Genomic DNA, 22593 nt, shown 5'->3' on the forward strand with positions numbered 1-22593 from the left:
GGCCTCACCTCAGGCTTTGTGCCTGCTGAATGGCACACAGTGACGGTTATCCCACTCCACAAGGGGAGAGCCACCACGGACCCCGGGATCTACTGCCCCATTAGCCTGATGAGCCTGGTCTGCAAGGCCATGGAATGTATCATCATGGAACTTATAAACAAAGACATTGGTAATCTCCAAACTCTGGACCCCACCCAGTTTGGGTTTGTAAAAGGTAGAGCATGTCTCCTAAACCTGATAGACTTCTTTGAAGCAGTCACCAAAGCCGTAGACAAGGGTAAGGTGGTTCACACAGCCTATCTAGATCTTGCCAAGGCTTTCGACAACATCCTCCACTCTGTAATTATAGATAAACTCACTAAACTAGGTATAAATCCCTATGTCACAAGATGGGTTGCCAACTGGCTCACTGACAGAACCCACACTGTGAAAGTAGCAGACTCCAAATCTGACTTCAGACCAGTGACAAGTGGAGTACCACAGGGTTCAGTCCTGTGTCCTCTCCTGTTTGGTATCTACTTCTCTGAAGTACAGGCTAACATACAAGGTCTTTGGCTAATGAAGTTCGCAGATGACTGCAAACTTGGAGCCATAATCGAAACTCCTAAAGACGTGGACATCCTACAAAAGGGCCTCACTGAGACAGATGCCTGGTGTCAAAGCCATGGCTTCAAGTTCAATGCCAAAAAGTTCATTGTCATCACCTTTGGTAAAAACTCTGTACCCATGAACTACAACATAGGCAGTAATATACTTATCCCCGAAAGTGTGATAAGAGACCTTGGGACACAGGTGGACAGTAGTCTCTCCTTTGATAATCACATCGCCACAGTAGTCAGGAAATCCTTCTACATGGCACACCCCATCACAAAAGGTTTCTCATCCAGAAAAAAAGAGGTCATTGTTCCCCTCTACTCATCACTCATTAGACCCATTATAGAGAACAACGCCCCTTTTGGTATGTACCTCACAAGAAATCTACAACAACTGGAAAGGCCGCAGAAATACCTCACAAAGAGGATTACTGGCCTCAAACAGATGCCCTATACTGACCGTCTCAAAAAACTCCAGTTTTACTCCTTTGCATATCGCATACTCAGAGGTGATCTCTGCCTAACATACAAAGCTATGTCAAACCCAGAGCTGTTGGACATGCTCCACTTAAAGAAATCCCAATCCCTCCAAGCTACACTCTCTAGGGACCTAAACTTTGTCACCACAATAAACAGAACATGACAGAGGGATAGATTCCTGTCCCAGAGAATTCCCATACTCCGGAATAAACTACCCATATATATATATCAAACAAAGCTCCTCCTTAGCACTCTTCAAGAAAAATCTTGATGATTGGATGTGAAATAGGAAATTCAACCTGGGGATCACCTCTGTGGCTCTGCTTGACAGTGACACAGGAAAATAATTTTCTTGGGTGGCAAAAGCCAGGGTACCTTTTTAGGCTGGGCTTGTATAGTTCCCAGGGCCAGTAGTCTAGTACCTACCTATGAACCTATGAACCTATGAACCTTTGAGCCTTATCAAGTCTGATGATATCACCATCCTACAAATATACCTGTGGGATGGTAAAATCCCAGTAATGTGTATAGCGCGTCGTGTAAATGCATACTGCTGTGGTATCATAATATAGTTAGGTAGGTGTTTGAATCCCGCACTTGCTAACTGTGTGCGTTCCAGGTGTGTGACACCATTGGAGAGTGGGTTTTGATTTTTCTAGTGTATGACATATCACAATGACAACTGTATGTGCATAACACATGTAAGGTAGCTGTGGGGCAAAGCCATTTACATACATGCGACCTCAATTTTTTCATAGGTAGGTACACTACTTTCTCCATGAAAGCATCTGTTAGCTTTGCCAGAGCATGCTGGCACTTTCCAGACCTTAGGTCACTTCTTTATGCTTGTGACAAGCTTATCCACTGCAGTGATCCCTGGGCTACATCTTCTGATTCACACCCACTCATCACAGTTTCTATTGAAGAATGTGAGTGAGGGTTTATGCTTGAGGTATATTTGAATCCTGTTCCAAAGCAAGCAAAGTCTGGCAAAGATGACTAATCATTATAGGTGTGCAACAACCTCTGTGGATCTGCATGCAAACCCTTTATTGCTTATGAGCTCCACAGAGGGATTTCCAAAACCCTTTGGTAATGTGATTATCAAAGGAGAGATGACTAAACACATGGCTCTATGTATACATTAGCACCTGTTCCACATTTTGGCGGCTACTACCTATGTGGTACTCTGGGGATACTTTGTTTTCTAAAAGTGGATAACTATGCCTTCTTTGGCTTATAGCTTTACAGCATGATTTTGACACCAGGTATCTGTCTCTATGATACCCTTTTGGAGGATGTGTGTGTCAGCTGGAGAATAAAGTATAGCCCACAGTATGCATTTTCATCAAACATGGACAGACATATCCCTACTGTGTTTGCTTGTACCTAAGAAAGCTATATGCCAAACAGGAGTGCTCCCAGGACTGAGTACAGGTGAATACCACTTGTTACTGGCATAGAATTGTTCATGAAGGCTGCAAATGTTCCTGTGTGTCCTACATCTGTGTGTCAGTTGTCAATCCATCATCTAACAATCGTTTATGGTCAGTCTGTTGAGGTTATGTATAATACCAGAATGTGGGATGGGTATGAATTGCTGGTGAGCTATAGCTTGGCTGTGTGGACCTCCCCTCTCTCACCTATAGCCTTGTTAACTGGCTTGAAGTCTACTAGGTGTAGGAGCCATGATCTGGCAGTTAGAGTACCTAAGTGGGTATGGTGCAGTGTTTGTAGGTTCATAATGTCTCTGCTAATGAGTTCCATAATGATGTGCTCCATAGCCTTCCAGATAACATTTGTCTAGCTTATAGGGTGAGAGTTTCCAGGATCTGTTGTAGCTCTACCCTTAATCAATTTATGTTAACATTTGTACTGGGTGTGACGAGGGTGGACAGGATTAGGAATAAGTATATTAGAGGGTCAGCCCAGGTTTGAAGGTTAGTAGACCAAGCCAGATAGGCAGGATTATGTTGGTTTGTATATGTACTGAGGAGGGATGCAGAGTATATTGTGAAATAGATGCTAAGAATGAAGCCATCAGGTAACAGGAAAAGAGGAATGCCTAAGTTGAGGTTTATGGATGTGGTGAGAGAGGACATGCAGATGGATGGTGTGACAGCACAAGATGCAGAGAGAAGGAAGAAATGAAAACAGATGATCTACTGTGGTGACCCCTAATGGGAGCATCCAAAAGGAGAAGAAGAAGAAGAAGTTGTAGCTCAACCCTTGTGGACTGTGAACACCATTACCATGCATCATTCCACAAGTATGTAACCTGTATAGAGGCTGCATCTGAACAGAGTGTTTAGGTGAGTGGTGACTTCATATGTCAACTTGTGTATGACACAGCCAGGGACACTGTCCAGTACCATTGCCACTGTGGTTTGGACTTTGGTAAAGAGATGTTTTAACTAGAATGTCTGTGAATCATCAGGTTTTACATTCTTCAAGTCTGCAAATGTGGCCCTTGTGTAAAGACAGGGTGGTGAAATCCGCATTTAAACTGTCTGACAAGATATTGGCAATGTCAGTCAGATAAGTGTACTTTGTGACCATTTACATTAACTGTGACTCAATCTGAGATTTCCCCTCTAGATTATAAACGACACTAAAGAAAGCTTTAGTGTTGTCTTTGGAATCCTTGCAAATTTGTATTTTGAAGCTTGCCTTGTATGATTAATGATGGCTTGTATTTTCCCAATGATACTGGCCAGAGAGGTTATCCCTTCTTGGTATGTAACTCTTTTTTTTGGTACAACTTCACACCTTCTATTATATATTTAGTTCATGGCAGGGGTCCATGAGACTAATGCACTTTTACTGTATAAGTGAGAATTTCTTGTGTTTGCGATAGCACGGTCCATGCAACCCTGTAGGTGAACAGTGTGCATTACTAAAGGATTTTGCAGCTGGGATAGTGTTAACCTTAGTAATGCAAACCAATGACAGATAGCAGCAACAGCATCACCCACTGCACAGTGTCAACCCGTGTCATACACACACATGCGTACTCAAGTTCCAAAATGCGTGTAGTACAATGCATACTGGCCACCAATAGAAACTATGGAGTGCTAACACTGGCCAATACAGGGCATGTTACCCTGCCCATGTATCCAATATTCATGTACATGCAGACAGTGCACCTCCACCATGTTCACAAATGGACAACTGCAAACCTGTGTTGCGCACACCCCACACTTACTGTCCACTGTATAACACATGCTGACAGAACTACACACATCAGCCAAGTGGCACATGGGAAAACAAAACACAATTGGAATAAACACTGGTGAAAACAATACAGCATTGCTAATTACAGCTTTAATGCATCATGGCTGCTCAGCTACACCTTCAAGGATATCATTACACTTTACTGCTGACAACATGCTACACATCCAACCATTGCTATACTTTATTAAAGTCACCCTGTGCATCAGCACCATGTTAGCCTGTTCCTGCATGAATGTTACAGATGACAGGAGGTGGCACAGGTTTCATCATATGCACAGGGTGTGTTGCTGGTTTGCCAGAGGCCTACACTGAGTCATACAATCAACATGTGTTTGTGAGTGTGTGTGTGAGGGCCATGAGTACTGTTATGGGCCAATGTTGATGTCATGTGTGTGGGTATGTGTTTGCCATAGGTTTCTGGTTTATGTGTCTGTGTCTGCATGCACACAGTTCCACCATGTGGCTGCCATATACGGGGATTTGTGAGACAGTTACAGACTGTACCTGGCGGGCTTTACAGATCACCGTCTCTGGTCAAGGATACGGAACCTGTGCTTGGCAGGGATGCTACAGACAGTATCAGGTACTAATCCAGATTGGGTACTATCCTCAGAGGTTGACAAATGTCCACTGGATCCAGATCCCTTCTGGGACTGGCCAGAGCCGGCCAGAGCCACGTGCACGTTGTCTGCTAGGACGGTCTATGGACAGCCCCTCCCAACATTGCTGGGGTTGGTACTGGCAATACAGGAGTGGCTGTGACTTGCTGGACGTCCACGGTGACCTCCAGCTGATGATGTTGCTGGCATACATCCATGACGACGTGTCAACCATCCCACTCTGTCCTGACACATGGACATGACATTGTGGAGGACATCCAATGTCTCACCCCAACGTCTATCAATGACCTCAGTGTAGTTACGTATGGCACCTGATAGGTCATGGATACTGTCATTTACAGAGTTGTAATGAGCCTTCTGTGCCCTTAACCCCTGTCTGGTGTACCGCTCCATTCATGTCTGTGCCTCCATGACAGCCTGGAACATGTGTGTGGTAGAAAGAGGTGTGGCACATCTGCCAGGGGCATGATGACCAGCAGTGCTCTGATGAGAACCCCTGAGCATCTGCTATGTGATACCATTCCAGACATCTGGCTATGGCTGCTGTGTCCTGATACATGTGCCATAGATACCACACTGTCCTGGACAGCACCAACCATACACTATCCCTCAGCTAAGGGCAATGATGGATGTACAGGCAGTATGACTGTGTGCATGGATGGGGTGGAGACTTTTGTACTGTCAATTGGTGGCCCAGCAACAGACCCTGACAAACCTACCTGTGCCTCAACACACCTATCCTCATGATCATTGTCTGTGTCAGTGACATCAGGTTCCCTGCTGTACTGAACCAGCCCCACCTCGCCACCTGTGAGAGGAAAACAGGAAGCACACTTTAAGACCATTACATGACTTCAGACCACATGTACACATGCACACATGCAGACATGCACACATGCACACATGCACACATGCACACACACAAAACTACACTCCTCCCGAAAGCAGACACACACAACACCAGCAATCACAGAACATACACAATAGCAGGTGATGGTGGAGTACAGTATCACAAGCAAAACAGTCATATCACACCTGTCAGCATGCAGGACATGTGTTGCTCAACAGCATGCAGTGCAAGTGTAGTCAGTCCTTGTTACTAACAGTATACATGGCTTTGATGCATGTGTTTTGTTATTAGGTGATGGCTCTCCCCCTGGAACACAATGCATACATGGACACAGCATTGCTGTGCAGGTATTCATAACCCTGTGTTGTACTGTGCACCATAACTCACAGGTGTACATACCATTGCTGGATGTGTAGCTGTGTGTCAGATAGGTATCCAATGCTGATTACAGCCTCTGTGTCTTTAGCAGATAATTGTGGACACGTGTTTAGCACATGCATGCTGAGTATTCACACAACATCATCAGTGGTGCATGGATAATTGATGGAATACCATTTGGCCACATACCCAATATACGGTACTTATGGTGAGTGTAGATCATATTGTGAACATGCCAGTCTCATCCATGACATGGCATGCTAAAACACAACTGTATATTTAAACACTACACATACCCAATATGTGTTATATGACCTAGCCACTCAATAGCATCACAAGACATATATGTGTCAGTTGTGCAAATGGTGATTGGTATGCATACTGTTTAGAGTTGCATAAGTGTGCACACACGCATCATTGTGGTGTGTAGCAATGACAGCTATGTGTAGTACTGTGGTTACAATAACTGGATGGGGTATAGTACCATAGGCCATCATCATGAAGCATCAGGTGGTCACTCAAGGCTACCAATGTTTCACAAACCAGCACAAATCATGCTGTGCCAGAGCTGTACTACCTTGGCTAAATTCACCATTTCACAACCAGTTGTTACGTGAGTTTGTAAGGAGGCCAATACGGAGCATTCCCTGACATGAATGTGTAGTGTGTTGCAGAGTGTTTAAATGCCCCAGAACCTTCCCCTCAGGTATATTCTGTGTAATGTGTGGATGAGATTTTGGATACTGGAGTGTGTCTTTACAGAGGGTTTGGGAATCCTTTATGTGTAGCAGGTTAAAATGCCCTGTGTATAACATAGATGTGTATGTTATGTGGATGTTGAGTATCAACTGTGCCTATCCAATGGTCACTACAGTCTAGCCACATTTGTTTGAGATGGTTTTGGTATTGCATGTGTTTGAGGCTGCTAATCACATTTGTGAGATGTGCGTGCTCTTTCACCAAACATGCACAGCATGCATTATGGGTAGGTGTGTTACATGTGTACATGGCTTACACCTTAACTATGACATGCACTTTTTATTTCCAATAATAAATGTAGAACACACTCACCAGCATCTGTCCGCTGCCTTGATGTCACCCCAGAGGTACCTACATAGAGATGAGACAGTTTGTCAGTGGCCAAAACTGTGGCATTGCTGTGTTGGCAATCTTACAGTACAACAACAGTTTACATTCACAGGGCTACAGATTATGTTCCAAATGATCAGTATTGCACAACAACAGGCTCCACATCTTTGAACAACACACTCCACATCTCACATATGCATGATCTACCAATACAGATAACAGTAGTCTACAGATATGCCATGTTACCTGCATGCTCCATGTGTGCTTGCTGGGTGGCTCCAACCTCCATCATGGTGTATGTCTGCTGCAGTTGTTGTTGGGCAAGTGCCACTAGGCTCATGAGCAGCTCCTCCACTATGGTGATGGGGGGATGGATGATAACACCACCCCCTGTTGCAACCTGTTCCGTACGCACATCAGAGGCACCCGATGGACATGTCGGAGAAGATTACTGCAGTGTTGGTTTACCTGCTCATATGTGCAGTTTTGCAGGCCTACCTCATTGACCCTGCAGACAAGATCTTGCCACACTGCAGTACGCTCCTGCTGGTCCTGGCTGGTTCATGAAAAGAGCACACGATAGTGCTGAATCATGATGCTAGTGATGATATCATCTTCAGCCCTACTGTAGCTTGGGTTCCTGTGGTGGGCCATAATCCCTGCAAGACATAAATACAAAAATATGTCTGAGCAAGTCATATGGCACATTTAACATTATACAGTACAAATATCACTGAACTGCATATATATATATATATATATATATATATATATATATATATATATATATATATATATATATATATTTGCATACATAATACAATAGGTTGTACCTGAGCACAGATTACAATAACTACTCACACACATACATCTATATGTTGGAGTACATTTTCTGTAGTGTTGTATGATTGTACTGGATGTTATGTTTGTGAATGCATACATGATATGTAGATCTGAGATGGCTTGGTTTGCTGTGATGTGAATGGTTCTGGGTTTTTTTCTAGTAAATGCTTTTTATTTTGTTACTAGCCAAAAAGAAAGGTCAGGGGCTACAGACAGTATAAGGAACATTTCAGCATTTGCAAGTGGGTTTTCAGAAGAGTAAGCACAGCTTATGGAAGTTTAGCAACCTATAAGCTAACCGAGAGCGCAACGCTGTAACTGCCACTTATCACTGCTCACCCCACAACTGCTTCAAAGTGCCTTGCTCACTCTCAATCCAATGAACCATGCTCTGCACAGCAACAAAATAAAATCACTATATAAGACTATACAAGAGTACCTGGCACACTGTATGCAACACAACACACCACTTAGCCACAGCAGATATACATCAAGCTGATGTGTAAAGAAATATATCATCCATCACACTCAGTCTAAGGTCCAGTACATGTATTAATATTATACCACACAACTTGTTAATGACAAACCCGTGGCCAACATATGTGCACAATTGGGAATATAGGTCACATACTGCTATAGTACACTATGAATGTTGCTAGATACACAGTTATATGTATTACCACACACATCAAAGGACATGTTACAGACATACCGACACACATGTTAGACATAGTTACAGGACACAGAGGTATGACAACCCAGATAAGCTTTCAGTGTGTACTATACAGTACTGTGTGTCAGTACTTACACAACCTTAATCTTGAGAAATGTAATCTGGGATGAATACAGGGACCACACAAAACAGTAGATGCAAGCAATGTGGACATAAACCATACTTTGCTGTACAGGCCCAGAACTTCAATTAGTACTACAGTACACACAGGATTTGCATTCAACATCGGTACCAATCAATAATCATACATGTAGTGCTTTAGCCTCCAATGACACACCCTAATTAAAACCAAAGGACTTAATCACACTGTATGCAATAGCACTTGTTCTAGCTAGCAACAGAATACACATTTTTTGCTAGAATCAATGCAAGGACCCAGAATGCCATAACATAAACAGTTTCCCAGTAAGCTATACAAACATATTGACCATCACAGTCAGTCAACAGTACAGAGAATCTATTGCAGCAAGTAGATGTAGGTGTGTATCACTATAAATAAATATATATATATATATATATATATATATATATATATATATATATATACATTTCACCTTTCATAGTGAGAATATCAATTATACAAAGGATGTAAGGTGTACAGTAATGTAATAACATCGCACAGTCTTGGGATAAATGCATTGAAGGTGTTCACAGCCCAAGTAGCTTTAGCAGGCCTTACTGGCTTTAACATTGCATACTTAATGAACCATACTCAGTGTTTAACCACCGCATGTCATATACCAGCACTGTATGCTGTCTTGTTTGTCACACACTAAAACCTACATACAAATATGTGAATACTAATCTTCACCAAAAATATATGTCCCCCCTTCGCAAACAGTTGCAAGATGTCCCCTGCTCTATGCACATATACAGATGTGAATATATATGACACATATATATTTCTCTGTATGTGTGTGGCATATATACACATGGTCCACACTGTTGTCTGTCCCTGGACCTCAAAGCTGAACTGTTGGGCCTTGCTGCAACATAAACAGGTGTCACATATGAACATAGACTAACATCGGTGGGGGGTATATATGGCAACGGATGCTAGATAAGCATACTAGACTTCTACAGCAGTTGTCAATGCTAAGCTACACTTTAATATGACTATCATGCATGCTTTGTTCTGTCACACTCATGTTTATATAATGTCAGCGCTAATCTCCCCAACAGCCATTGGCCACACTACTGTACAGAACACAGATAACATGGATCAGATCTTTGACATTTAATCCTGAGCTACACATTTCACAGGTATGTCCCACTGCCCACAGGTACACACAGTATTGCCTGTAGCAGTAGTTAAGCAGAACTTCTGTGCAGAAAGAAGCACTGCTGCCACATATGAATGTTTCACATTTTGTAGACTATTCTTCAATAACATCTACTACATGCCAGTAAATACATATCTGTCACATACCTTTCCTTTGTATAATTTGGTAATATTTATTTTTCCTTCTCTCTCTCTCTCTCTCTCTCTCTGTCTCTTTCTCTGTCAGTCTCTGCAATAGAGTGATTGAGTTTGTTGGCATAGATTGCAGCCTGCTTTTGTAGGAATTGCACATGAGCATGTGATGGCCTCTGCACCAATTAGTGGCCACCATTTGCTAATTGCATGCAGCCTGCTGTGTAGTAATTGCAGTAATCACTGTCATAGCAACCCAGTACTATAAATTGCTGACTCATGTAGGTGTGGCCCCCTCAGCTTTCCTAGATGGAGATCATCCTTGTTTGGTGTGGACATCATTGTTTAAGACAGAAGGTTGGTATAGTTCTTATATCAGAAGTCAGGGATGTAGCCAGAGATTTACATTTTGTACTCAGACCTAATGTTGTTGCTTCCAGGACCCATTTGTCAGTGTAGAAATGTACTCACCCCTCAAAATGCCACCCCAAGATACATGGAAAGATGTACTTTCTTTTCAACTGTTACAATTAACTGCCATACAAAGCTAGTTATAGAGATGTATTCCTTTGGCACAAGAATTGTTTGTGAACTGCTATACTGTGAATATTCATTTACACAGTTTTTTAGTGTTGAAATTAGCACGAGCTACTCAGAAAAACTGGACACATTTCAGTACAATGAGTATGCTTACCTACATCCTTGGTAGACCCTGCACACATAGGTATATTCTACATTTGGGTAAGGTTGCAGAAGTACAGAGAGAGTAAGTAGTATTGTGTGGATTTTATCTTGCTGGACTTACAGGGTTGCTGTGTACATGTTAGTTTATCAGGGCAAGTAGTCTGTCTGCGTAACTCCCAACTGTGGACCTGTCCACATGATAGCCAGGGAATAGCATGTTTTTTTTTTGCCTGTGCACCACAGAGGTCTTTTCAGCAATAGAGCAATGGCATTCTTACAGTTGGTTGCTACCAGTATATGGCTACATCCATTTGTATTTCAGTGTTTTATTCCTACATAAAGGTATGCTTCCAAAACTCCTTCCAAAGCTATTTGCACAGTGTGTAACAGCAGAAAGGCTAATATGCCTCTGTGTTTCTGCCTCTGCCTGACCTCTTAACCAATCAGGTACATATTTGAACAGAATCAGGGAAAAGTCAAGAAAAAGTCAGGGACAATCAGGGACACCTTTAAAAATTAGTGCCATTAAGTTGAAACAGTGAAAGAATCAGAGCATATGAATTAATACACCTTTTCTGAAGTAAAAGAAGTGTATAACTCTTAATTATTGTCATTATTCATTGAGTGTAATTCACCACCTTTCTGCCCAAAGTCACTAGTTTTAGGAGAGATTCAGAGGGACAGAGCTAAAATTTGGGTCAAAATCAGGGATGTCCATGAAAATTAGGGACAGTTGAGTTATGGCCTCTGCCCTAAACAGATATGCCAGTGTTTGTCCTACTGTGATACTGTGTGGGGTTGTAAGGTGATGGTGTAACATTATCTCCTGCTAGAATGGCTGCTTCTCTTATCACAGTCATGTAATGAAATCCTACAACAACTGTTGGTCAACATCCACAGAACAGGTTATATGGTATGGTATTCCTAATTGTCCTTTACATTCACTCATTCTGATGCATGATATAATTATTTTAGCACCAACTTGATGTATATCTACCGTGGCTTAGTGGTACTTCATGTTGTGTAGTGTGTGCAAGGTCCGGGGTTCAAAACTTACAAAGGTGTTTTATTTTTTTCCTGACTAAAACAATGGCCCTCACATACAGAGTGACTAAGGTACTTTTAAGCAGTTGTAAGCGGGTTTGCACAATGCTGCTCATTACTTAGCCAAGCGCAAATAAGCACAAATCCACGCAAACCCGCTAACTACTGCTTAATAGTGTTTACTTCTGCTCACCCCCGCACTCATTTCTTTGAAAGAAAAAAAAATGTGGAGATAGGAAAGTGGTGAAAAGGGGGCAAAAAGAGGGAAAGACAGTATGGAAAATAGCTCAGGATGTGCAGGAAGGGTGTAGGGAAAGTCCATAGCTGCCCATTTATTCAACAGCAACAGCTGTGCATATGCAATAAATTTGGAGGTAGATATAAAACCTTCAATCCCTGAGATAGGGTTGAGGACAACAAAGTATGTTGTAATGCCAATTAAATAACATTTCATGTGTCCAGTGGACATGTGTGCAAAATGGGCAGCTATGTATGGGGCGTAATTTTTTTTTTTTGGGAGCAGATTGCCCTTTTTTTTCAGGTGAGAGTGGAATGTGGGGTAGGGGAAGCAGGTATATTTTTGGAGGTAGTTTGGGGAGGTAAACAGACAAGACAAACAAGACACATACAGGGGTGGTATATGACATGTGGTGCGTGAACACCTTTGACGGGGAGGGATGTTTGGAAATCGCAAGCCCATGAGCCCCCAGATGGAAACAGTGGGACTGAGGTCCCCACCCACAGGCAGTCACCACTGCACCTTCACGGCCCAGAATGCGGCTATGCTGGGGACTGTGTAGGAAGGGCATTCTGACCTGGGGGTTGCACCAGTCGGGCCTCAAGCTGGTGTAGAGGTTCTGCAACAGAACATTCAATCTCTCTATGCACCACAGCCCAGACTGTACGAAGGGCAATAGGTGCCTCTCTGCCCACTCTTGCACGGGGGGGCTGAGCCCCATCCCCTGCAGCGCTTCCACCTGAAGGTGGCACAAGGCCAATGGAGGAGGAGGTCCCAGGCTGGGCACCAGACCAGCTGGTGCCAGGAGCCATGGCCAGCTGAGGTGGGACAGGTGGGTCCGCTTGGACCAGCCTTCCCATACGAGCTATGTTTTGGAGCGTTTAATAAAGATATGGGTTAGTAACAGTCAACATCATTGTCAATTAGTTATAAGAGCATGCAGAAGTATTCCCATTAACCCAACACACCAGATTTTCAACAGTTGAAAAGCAAGCATGACACATGCATATATAGAACAATAGTGGACATTGCAACAGCATGCAGGTTTATTTGATGGCAACAGGCCACCAATATTGTGGTATTTTAACAGGGCACATGCATAGAAATAAATGCAAATATTTATAAACCAATAGGACATATGTCCCAACAAATGTTTTGAGATTAGACATACCAATTGAGGTGTGGAATTGCATTTTTTATGCACATACAGTAGGGTGGAAAAGATAGTTCAATTAACAACTTATTTATCCTTCTAGTTTTCACTACATTCCTATTAACTGCAGTTATATGTTCCTTACAATGTATTATTACACTACCCAATGTCCTTATATTGTGCAATTGGATTTTGCTAGATCATAATATATATGAGCTGTATCTTACATACAAACTGTCCAAGATGCAGATGTTACTGCAACATATTTTGAGAGTTGCTCACACACACTACTGCTAAGATGGTACACTGACAGCTCTACTTTCATATAATTATCTAGATATGTTCAGGTAAAAGTATCAGTTATATGTTAACAGCTCCCTACATTTCTGGCAGCACACTGACATTTTTGGGGAACACAATACCAAGCTACTCATGTGCTATATTAACCTGTACATGCTGGGCATGAACCAACAGTTGAGGGCTGTAAATATGCATAAAAGCTACTGGTGCTCCCTTCATCCACATTATATAGGCCTACCCAAGCATGGGTTGACACTGCTTAATACAACACTACTATTTGTAGAATGCAACAGTATAACAACATATCAAAGAAAATGACACAGACACACTCCAGGAATTATACATTTATTAAAGGAGTACTACACCTTTATTTATTGGGTTAAAACACTTTTTGAAGGCTGTCTCATTTATTTTATATAACAGTACATGCAGAATAATTACTAACCTGCCTCATGATGCAGCCTTTGCAGCCTATCTGCATGGACTTGCAGATTCATAGCCTGCTCACCTGCAACTGTGAAGTAAGTGCAGTGATATTGAGACATACCTATCCATAGTATAGACAAGCATGACAAATTTTAACTACTTAATACAATGGCTACTTACTCAGTACTAGGGCATTAGGCATCGTAAGGGATTCCTGGATCCACCAGTCCTGTTCATCCCCCCCATGCCACTTCAGGTTATAATAATGGTGCCTGACCTGCTCACCAGTCCAAGGAACACCAGTGGCACTGGTGAGATCACAGGCAAGACTGTTCCAGGCCTCCGTTTTATATTGGGTAGTCTAGTACTGGCCCTGCAGGAATATTTCCTCATGTTTGTGGATGAGGAGCCAAACCATAATTTTGGACTCCTGGATGCCCCAGAGTTGCTCTCTAAAGTGAGTGCCTTCACCAAGACCAGCCATGCTGACTGCAGAAGGAAGCTACAACCAGTTATATCATGTATTCTTGCCTGTGAAGCTTAAATATGCCTCATTTCCCGCACTTATTTGTGATTGGCCAGTTTTGGAAAAGCTTAGCTGTAGGCACGCCTGCTTAGCTGATGTTGGCAATGTTTAAAATTCCTTTGATAGATATGTATCTGTTGAAAGTGCATGCTTGTGAAATACTGTCATGGCTTAGTGGTTAAGTACTGTGACTATAGTGTACAGTATCCTGAGTTCGATCCCTGTCATTGCTTTTTATTTTCCTGCTGGGCAGACCTGACTGGTTAAGGAACAGTAAAGCAGGTGTGAGCATGTTTCCACAACTTTGCTCGACTTTGCCTGACTTTGCCCAACTTTGCCCGACTTTGCTTAACATTGCCCAACTTTGCTCAACATTGCTCAACGTTGCACGATGTTGCCCGACATTGCCAGATGTTGTGCTGGTTAGCACGGTGTGCAGCTACACGCAATTGTATTTAAATATGCTCAATACTGGTAAAATGTGCTTAGCAGTGCTTTATATTGCTTAAAATAGGGTTCTCATGCCTCAGAATGCATAAAATTTCACCTTCATATATATATATATATATATATATATATATATATATATATATATATATATATATATATATATATATATATATAATTTGTGCACTACTACATTTAACATTTCAATGCTTTTTACAAAACTTATACATAAAAAATGTCAGGAAATATATTTGTATACAGATTTCCCACAGAAAATGGAATGTGCAGTAGTGGAACTTGAACTGCGAATGCCTCCTCTTTGGGTGAAGGCTCTAACCACTACACCATTGCTATGTTGCTTAATTTGCATATATTTTTCTTATTATCCTCTTCTGGTGTCTAAGCTGCTAACTGTAGCTAAGTAACGGGCAAACCCGCGCAAACCAGCACAACTACGGGCAGCTATATCGGAAGTAAAAAAATTATTTTTATTTTTTATTTTGTAAGTTAACATATGGGGGAGTGTAGTGTTACATTGTACACATGTGAGCGGACTCGCTCATGTAAATGGAAGTTGCGGCATTTCTTCATTGCAGGGGCGTGGATTTTTGGACTGTTCAGCAGTCTGACATGTCCCCTAAACTCATCCACGATCCATGTAAGCTTTAGAGTTGAGGCAGCGTGCCCTCATTAATATGCATGGTGCACTGCCATCATACTCTTACACTGGTGCTTCTGTGCAAGATTAATCTAGTCTTACAAGGAAGATTAGTAAATCCGGGGGTTTGTTTTTATATCTTTGGTGTTTAAATTCTTTCTTATTGCATCAATTTTTGATTGTATTTTTATTAACTCATTATCCCATTGTTTTCTTTTGTTTAAATACCAATTTTTGATTCTACCATATAGATAGGATTTTAGTGAATCCCATAAAATGGTCTTAGAAGTATTATCATTTATATCAAGAAATTATTTTATCTCACTTAGAACCCATTCTTTAAATCCATTAAGTGTGATAATGTATGCAAGTAGTCTTTGCCAGGTTATTAAGTCTTTTGATGTGATGTTAACCTTGAATAATATGGCATTGTGATCCAATATTGGGCAGGAACTAATTAGATCTTCCTGAATTTTAGAAATTAAGTTATTAGTAATTAGTACTTTATCAATTGTTGTTTGTGTACCGTATCTATATGAATAATGAATGTATTTTAATGACTGTGGTTCTTTTATATCATATATATCTGTAAGGTTTAATATGTTAATAAAATTCTTTAATTTTTTGGCTGCTGAGGACATTCTAAATTTATCATCTTTATTGGTATCTTTTGTGGTGAGAAGACAATTAAAGTCGCCCGAGTGTATTATTTCTCCTTTGGATTTGGTAGTTATTAACTCTAAGTGCTTATTCGCTGTTTCTGCTCCAACACCAGGTATCCAGTATGTATTTACTAAAGTTACATATCTTTTATTTATCTCTAAAACTACCAAACCTAACATGCCATTCTTATCTGAGTATGTATCTATAATTTTGGGTATTGGCAATGTTTTTTTCCATAATATCATCGTGCCTCTTTTTTTGGTCCGGTAGTGAGATGCCACAAGAACCATGTAGCCATTAAAAGACATTCTATCGAGGTCTTTACTGATGATATGAGTTTCTTGTAGAAAGACGCTCCCCGGGATTCATGAAGCTCGGCGCAAGGCCGGCGTAAGGCCTGCGCCGGCGGTGCATGGAATATCCGGCGCAGTAGCGCCATATACATATTAATGAGAGTGCACCGGAATCACAGACACGTGCGTAGTGTACGTGAGCGAGCCCAGGTAGGATGCGTCTGGAGGCGTGTCTAAGCCGGCATGAGGTGAGCAACCTAATGTGCTGACAGCCACGGTCCGCCCACAATAGTAATGGCAGCAGCCAGGTCCTGTGCAGAATGAAACGCACGTACAGTATGCAACATAGTCCCCATCCCAAATTAACGGAGAAGCAAATAGAAGCCACGAAGGTAAGTGTACCCGTCCAAGGAGCAAAGGATACGCATAAGACCGCGTTCGTCCCGCAATGCACTGTCAGTGTTTACACTCAGAGAAGGTGTACAGCCGCATGTCAGCGCGCCGCACCGACATAGGAGCAGCGACTAAGGTCACCACCTGTCCCACTTTGGTTGGGGCAGTCTCTCCATGGACAGTTGTGTCCCGAAAAACGTATTAGAAATGGCTGATGTGCTACGATTGTAGGACACAATGATATCCCGTATTTAATGTAATGGTAGCATGAATTGGTTATTTCTGTAACAGAAATACCTAAATGACACAATAAACAGAATAAGCAAGGAAATTGCCACAATAATAAGCATATTATTTAGGCAAACAAGTGAATTTCTATGCTATATAGTGACCGTTTGTATGTGTCGGCCTGTAAAGTCAGATGTGAGTCCCGGAAATATCCCAGATCGGAAAATGGAAAAGGTGGAAACCCCAGTAGCGACATGGGCATGGTCACCAGGGTTACCTGCTGTCCCAATGTGCCATGGACAGTCCCTGATTGGACAGTCGTGTCCCTGCAACAATCGTAAAAATGGAAAATGACCTCCGATCCCCTGCCACGCATATTCCCGCAATATACATGTAAATAGTAGCATAAAACATATAACATTACGATATGGAACACAGACATGGCATAAGAAAATAAATAAGGAACCCAAACGCTTACAGAATAAGCTCATAGTATGGCAAACAAGTGAAGTTCTGTCAACTGCACTAGCCCTGGGTATGTGTAGTCCTGCAAATTCCGAAGTGTCCACATAACATGCCCCACCATGGGCATTGGAAAAGGTGCCAACCATAATGGTCACAAGCAGTAGTGACAGTACATAGCCAGGTAGCTGTGCTGACATAATAACAGTAAGGAAGCAAGATACCTCAAACACAGGCAAACATGTGCATAGCAACATATCCCAGACCCAGCAACGTCTCTGTTGCATACACTGGATGGTGTATGATGATGTGTAATATCCAGAAGCAGAACCCATGCATTCGGATGTACTACACAATAGCCTCATTGTACATGTCAGTCACACCCATGTATACCCCTGCACCCAAACCTGCTAGCATCCGTGTGCAGCTATACAACCACACACAATGTGCATACCTGAACTGTGGTAAGATGTTTGTGTTAGGCAATGCCACGCAGGCAAATACGTACCCCACATGTCACCACCCCACCGCAGGTACAGATATGTAAATGGCTGCATGTGAATGTGTCAGCAGAATGTGTACATCCGGCATGTAGTATGTACCCGTCCAAACCATCTAGGTTTGCATACGACACGGTGCACATAACTGTACACATGTGGACAAGTCGGGTCGTTGGACCACCGCATCGATGATTATCTTTGCAGTGAAGTCGATCACATATAGCGGAACAGGTGCCTACCACACAGGACGTCCTAACAGGGTGCTACAGGCAAAGAAGGGGAAACTGGTACATCACATGTGGAGATTAGCGTGGCTGGACGGACAAATACACACAGTCAAGGTAAAGGACGGAACAACATGCATATGGCCGGATGGATGTTGTTCAGAAATATATAGAAACACATATGAAGTTCCAGTTTACACTCGAAATACTATATAATGTATTGAATTGTACCGTACAATATGGCAGTAGAACTAAGCCTGCATGTAATTGGTGAAGCTAAGCTGTACTGTGATGGAATTCTGAACCTGGCAGTAAGCAGTACAGCAGGCTCATGTCTGTCATCATTAATTATTTGCTGGGTTACAGAACAATAAATGTATGTACATGCATAACAGCACTCCTTCCCCAGAGGAGGATGGCCTTGTGAGCTCAATCGAAGATAGCAGTACAACTCCCTACCAGAGAGACAAAGCAACGTATTAAGAAATTAACTGTCCACTGTATCGTAACAGTCTATGGTCCTTGAAACAGCTACAATCACAAAAGGATACTGTAATGTACAAGGTGCCTTGCAAGGCTGTGTTATTCCCATGTGAAAACAATTTAAAAGCACGACCCCAGCACCCACGTATGTATAGACAATTGCGGACCATAGTGATGGAAATGCCCTGTGACCGAGCACGTCAGTAAGGTGGGCAAAAGCTGATTGTAAACACTATATAAAGAAACTGCTTACTGTATAGAGTCAGACAAAACTCTCATACTTGGACTGTATATTATTTAGCCTGCCTGTGTACACTACTAAAACGTTCGAACCCGAGCCTCCTGTGTTATCGGCTGTCACTTAGAAAAGCCTACTGATAACTACAGTCTGGTTGTAACAACTTATTTCACATTGTGATCCTTGTAATCCGGTATTCCCTTGGTAAGCTACAGGTCAGAGTGCATGGCTGGTTAGACATGTACGCTGGAGAATATGCATAAATGGTTCTTCTTGAATGAAAAGACCTCCGACTGAATTGTTGTGTGTAAAGAGGCTGTTTACTGTCTGATCTGTGGCTGAAAAGCGGAAAACTGGATCCCAAGAAGAAAACGTGCAGCCTTAAACAGGAGGCCCAGGTAAGGAGTGTCTGCCTGTTTGTGTCTATTGTAGATCAGGGACCAGACTACATTGTGTTTCTGTTAACAGTAGTGATATCGGGTCGAAGACCTACCCACATACTGTTAAATCTGAACATAGGTCAGGGGAACACACAGCAGAGTAAATAGTGATTGTAGACACTACAGTAGATACAGGGAAGGAGACACACGTGTTATGACAGAAGGTACGTAGCAGTCGTGTAGAGGATATGGGAGATTATTGAAGCAACAGATCATGTGATCCGCGTTTGACGGGTGACGTGAAGAATATGCAATCGCAGAGAGCACATAATGTGAGTTATGCAGCAAAATGGGGTAATAAATATGACATTATGGTATATTAGGCAACATATCGTTACTGAAACATTGTAATCCCTGAAAATTTGATGCATATGTTCCAAGGTAAACACCTGTTCCACCCTGAGAGGGATATGCCCTCTCTGGCCAGCCGTGTCCTGTAAATAAACAGAACAAATGTCAAATGTCCTGATATCTCAGGACAAACATTTCCCAGATATATATCAAGATGGTAGCATAAAACAGTAAATTTGTATGTGGAACAGCAAAATATAATAATAAACAGAATAAGCAACTGAAATGCTACAACAATTGGTCGCTCTCCTGGCAAAACGTGAATACCTGTCCTATGTACTGGCCGTGGGTATGCATTTTCCAGGCAAATTACACGTTCCGAACACTAATATCCCACATTGTGCATTGGAAAAGGTGGCAGCCCTAAGATGTGCAGGCGACAAAACAGCGACAATTGGGTATCCGTCATGCACATCGGTGGACTGAGGTAGTGTACCGAAGGGAATAGAACACTACAAATGGCTAAGCATCATACGTACACAGAGAAGATCATAATACAGTAGTACCGATTGCCCCCCCCCCACAACACCCTACCACCTCAGATACCACATGCAGGATATTAAGCGGGAGGGCAGGCTAGTCCCCACACGTTATCCTGTGGCAACAGAGGTAGCACAACGAACAAATGTAATAGAAGCTATTGAAACCACATCCCGAACACGTAACATACCTAGGGACACCCGAGTAAGAACACAGTACTAAAACAGAGTGAGGATATCTGTCAATTAATTGAAGTACCGAACCATCATGCAGGACAGGAAGGCCAGGACCCAACCCCCGTAGCGTATAGACCGTGGACACCAGAAGATATCTGCAAAGTCAGAGAGGGAATTCCCCATCCACAAAGTAATCGCTATTCACCATGCAATACCCCTGTATCTCCTGATCGGAAACCAAAAGGGAATGGCGGATGGTACAGTATGTATAAGCTGTAAATCATGTAAGAATACTTAGGGTAGCGTTGGTGCCAGACCCACACACTATATTCAATGCTATGAACATGCCACATAAGTATCTTACCGTGGTACATATAAGCTATGCTTACTTTGCAATACCTATACATCCACATAGTCCATATTGCTTTGCTTGTACAGTCAGGGTGACAGATACAGCCATACCCGGCTATCGCGGGGCTACTGTGAAAGTACAACGATATTCTCACAGGGGATGGCTAGCTACATTCCGGTGTCAACTCCACCCGGGGCCAGTCAAGCTCCACTTTAATTGGATGATATTCTGCTTGCGGCCCCTACCCAGCAGCAATGTATGGAAGATACAATAGCATTATTGAGATAATCAGCAGAACAGGGACATAAAGTAAGCAAGCATAAATTGCAACTACAGAGAATACAGGTCAATTACCTGGCATATCTGGTATCCAAGTAGGGTAGAGCATCACATGACGATAGGAAGGTAGCAATATAATAAGCACCCAAGCCAACTAACAAGAAGGGAATGATGTCGTGTCTGGGCCGACTAACACATGTTAAATCTGGATACCAAACAATGCTGTGGAATCCGCTGTATTGTTTGCCTTAACCTTTAATACACCTATGGCAGCACAACACATAGTACACCGGATTACAGTAGCAGAAACAGCGTTATGCAGACTAGAACGATTGATAGCCTCAACAGCTGTAGTAGGTCTCATGAATAATCATAACACATGTTGTCAGACCGTAGATTGTAAGCGGAGATATATGACGTCAGTCTTGATGCAACAGCAGCGAAGTAAGCAACGCTAAATAGATGACTACTCATTGCAGTTGGACACTGTGGCATGGTCAGTGCCACATTGTGTACAGGCAGTTGTTGTAGCACCCATGGCAGTACAGGACCCGGCCGTAATGTTACTAGACCACCCTCTCACTGTGAGAATGTGTCATGCAGTTGCGATCAATCTGCTGCAAGAGAAGATAGAATTCCTGACTCGTGCTAGACATTTGTCATGTCTGACCATACCACTGAGTCAACCTCACATGGTGATTGAACGTTGTACAACATGAAACCTATCAACGTCACGTCTGACACCTGTGTATGGCACACCACACAGTTGCCTATACGAAATGGATTAAATAACTACACACAGACATGATAACACTGATATACCCTTAGATGATGCAGAGGTACAGTTAATGTGTACGGATCATGTAGACAGAGTCCTACAGGAACGAATGAAGTAGTTTATGCAGTAGTTATTGATAATGACATTGTAGACGGCCAAACCCTGCAGCATAACGTGTCTGCTCAAGAAGCAGAATAGATAGCTTCAACACGTGCTTGTACTGTAGCGGAAAAATGATGTGTGGACATATGTCCCGATAGTCATTCTGTTGTCTGTGCAGTGCATGTTTATGAGCAGCAGTGGAAGAATAGGGGAATGATAACATCCACCGGTAAACCGATTAATCATGCGCATACGAACCTGAATGCATTAGACTACATGCAGTTACCCACTGAAGTAGGTAATTGTAAATGTGCAGGGCATAGAAAGCAACAGGATAACAGTAGGAAAGTTGAGGCATGAGCTCATGCACCTGCAAAACAAGCAGCGTCACAGTTGGAAAGTGTCTGTGTGAATGAGGAATGACAAACCTCAGACTGTTTA

The sequence above is a fragment of the Protopterus annectens genome, chromosome 8.part1 (genome assembly GCF_019279795.1).
Source record: "Protopterus annectens isolate FY-2018-M chromosome 8.part1, PAN1.0, whole genome shotgun sequence".
In the NCBI taxonomy this organism is placed as follows: Eukaryota; Metazoa; Chordata; order Ceratodontiformes; family Protopteridae; genus Protopterus; species Protopterus annectens.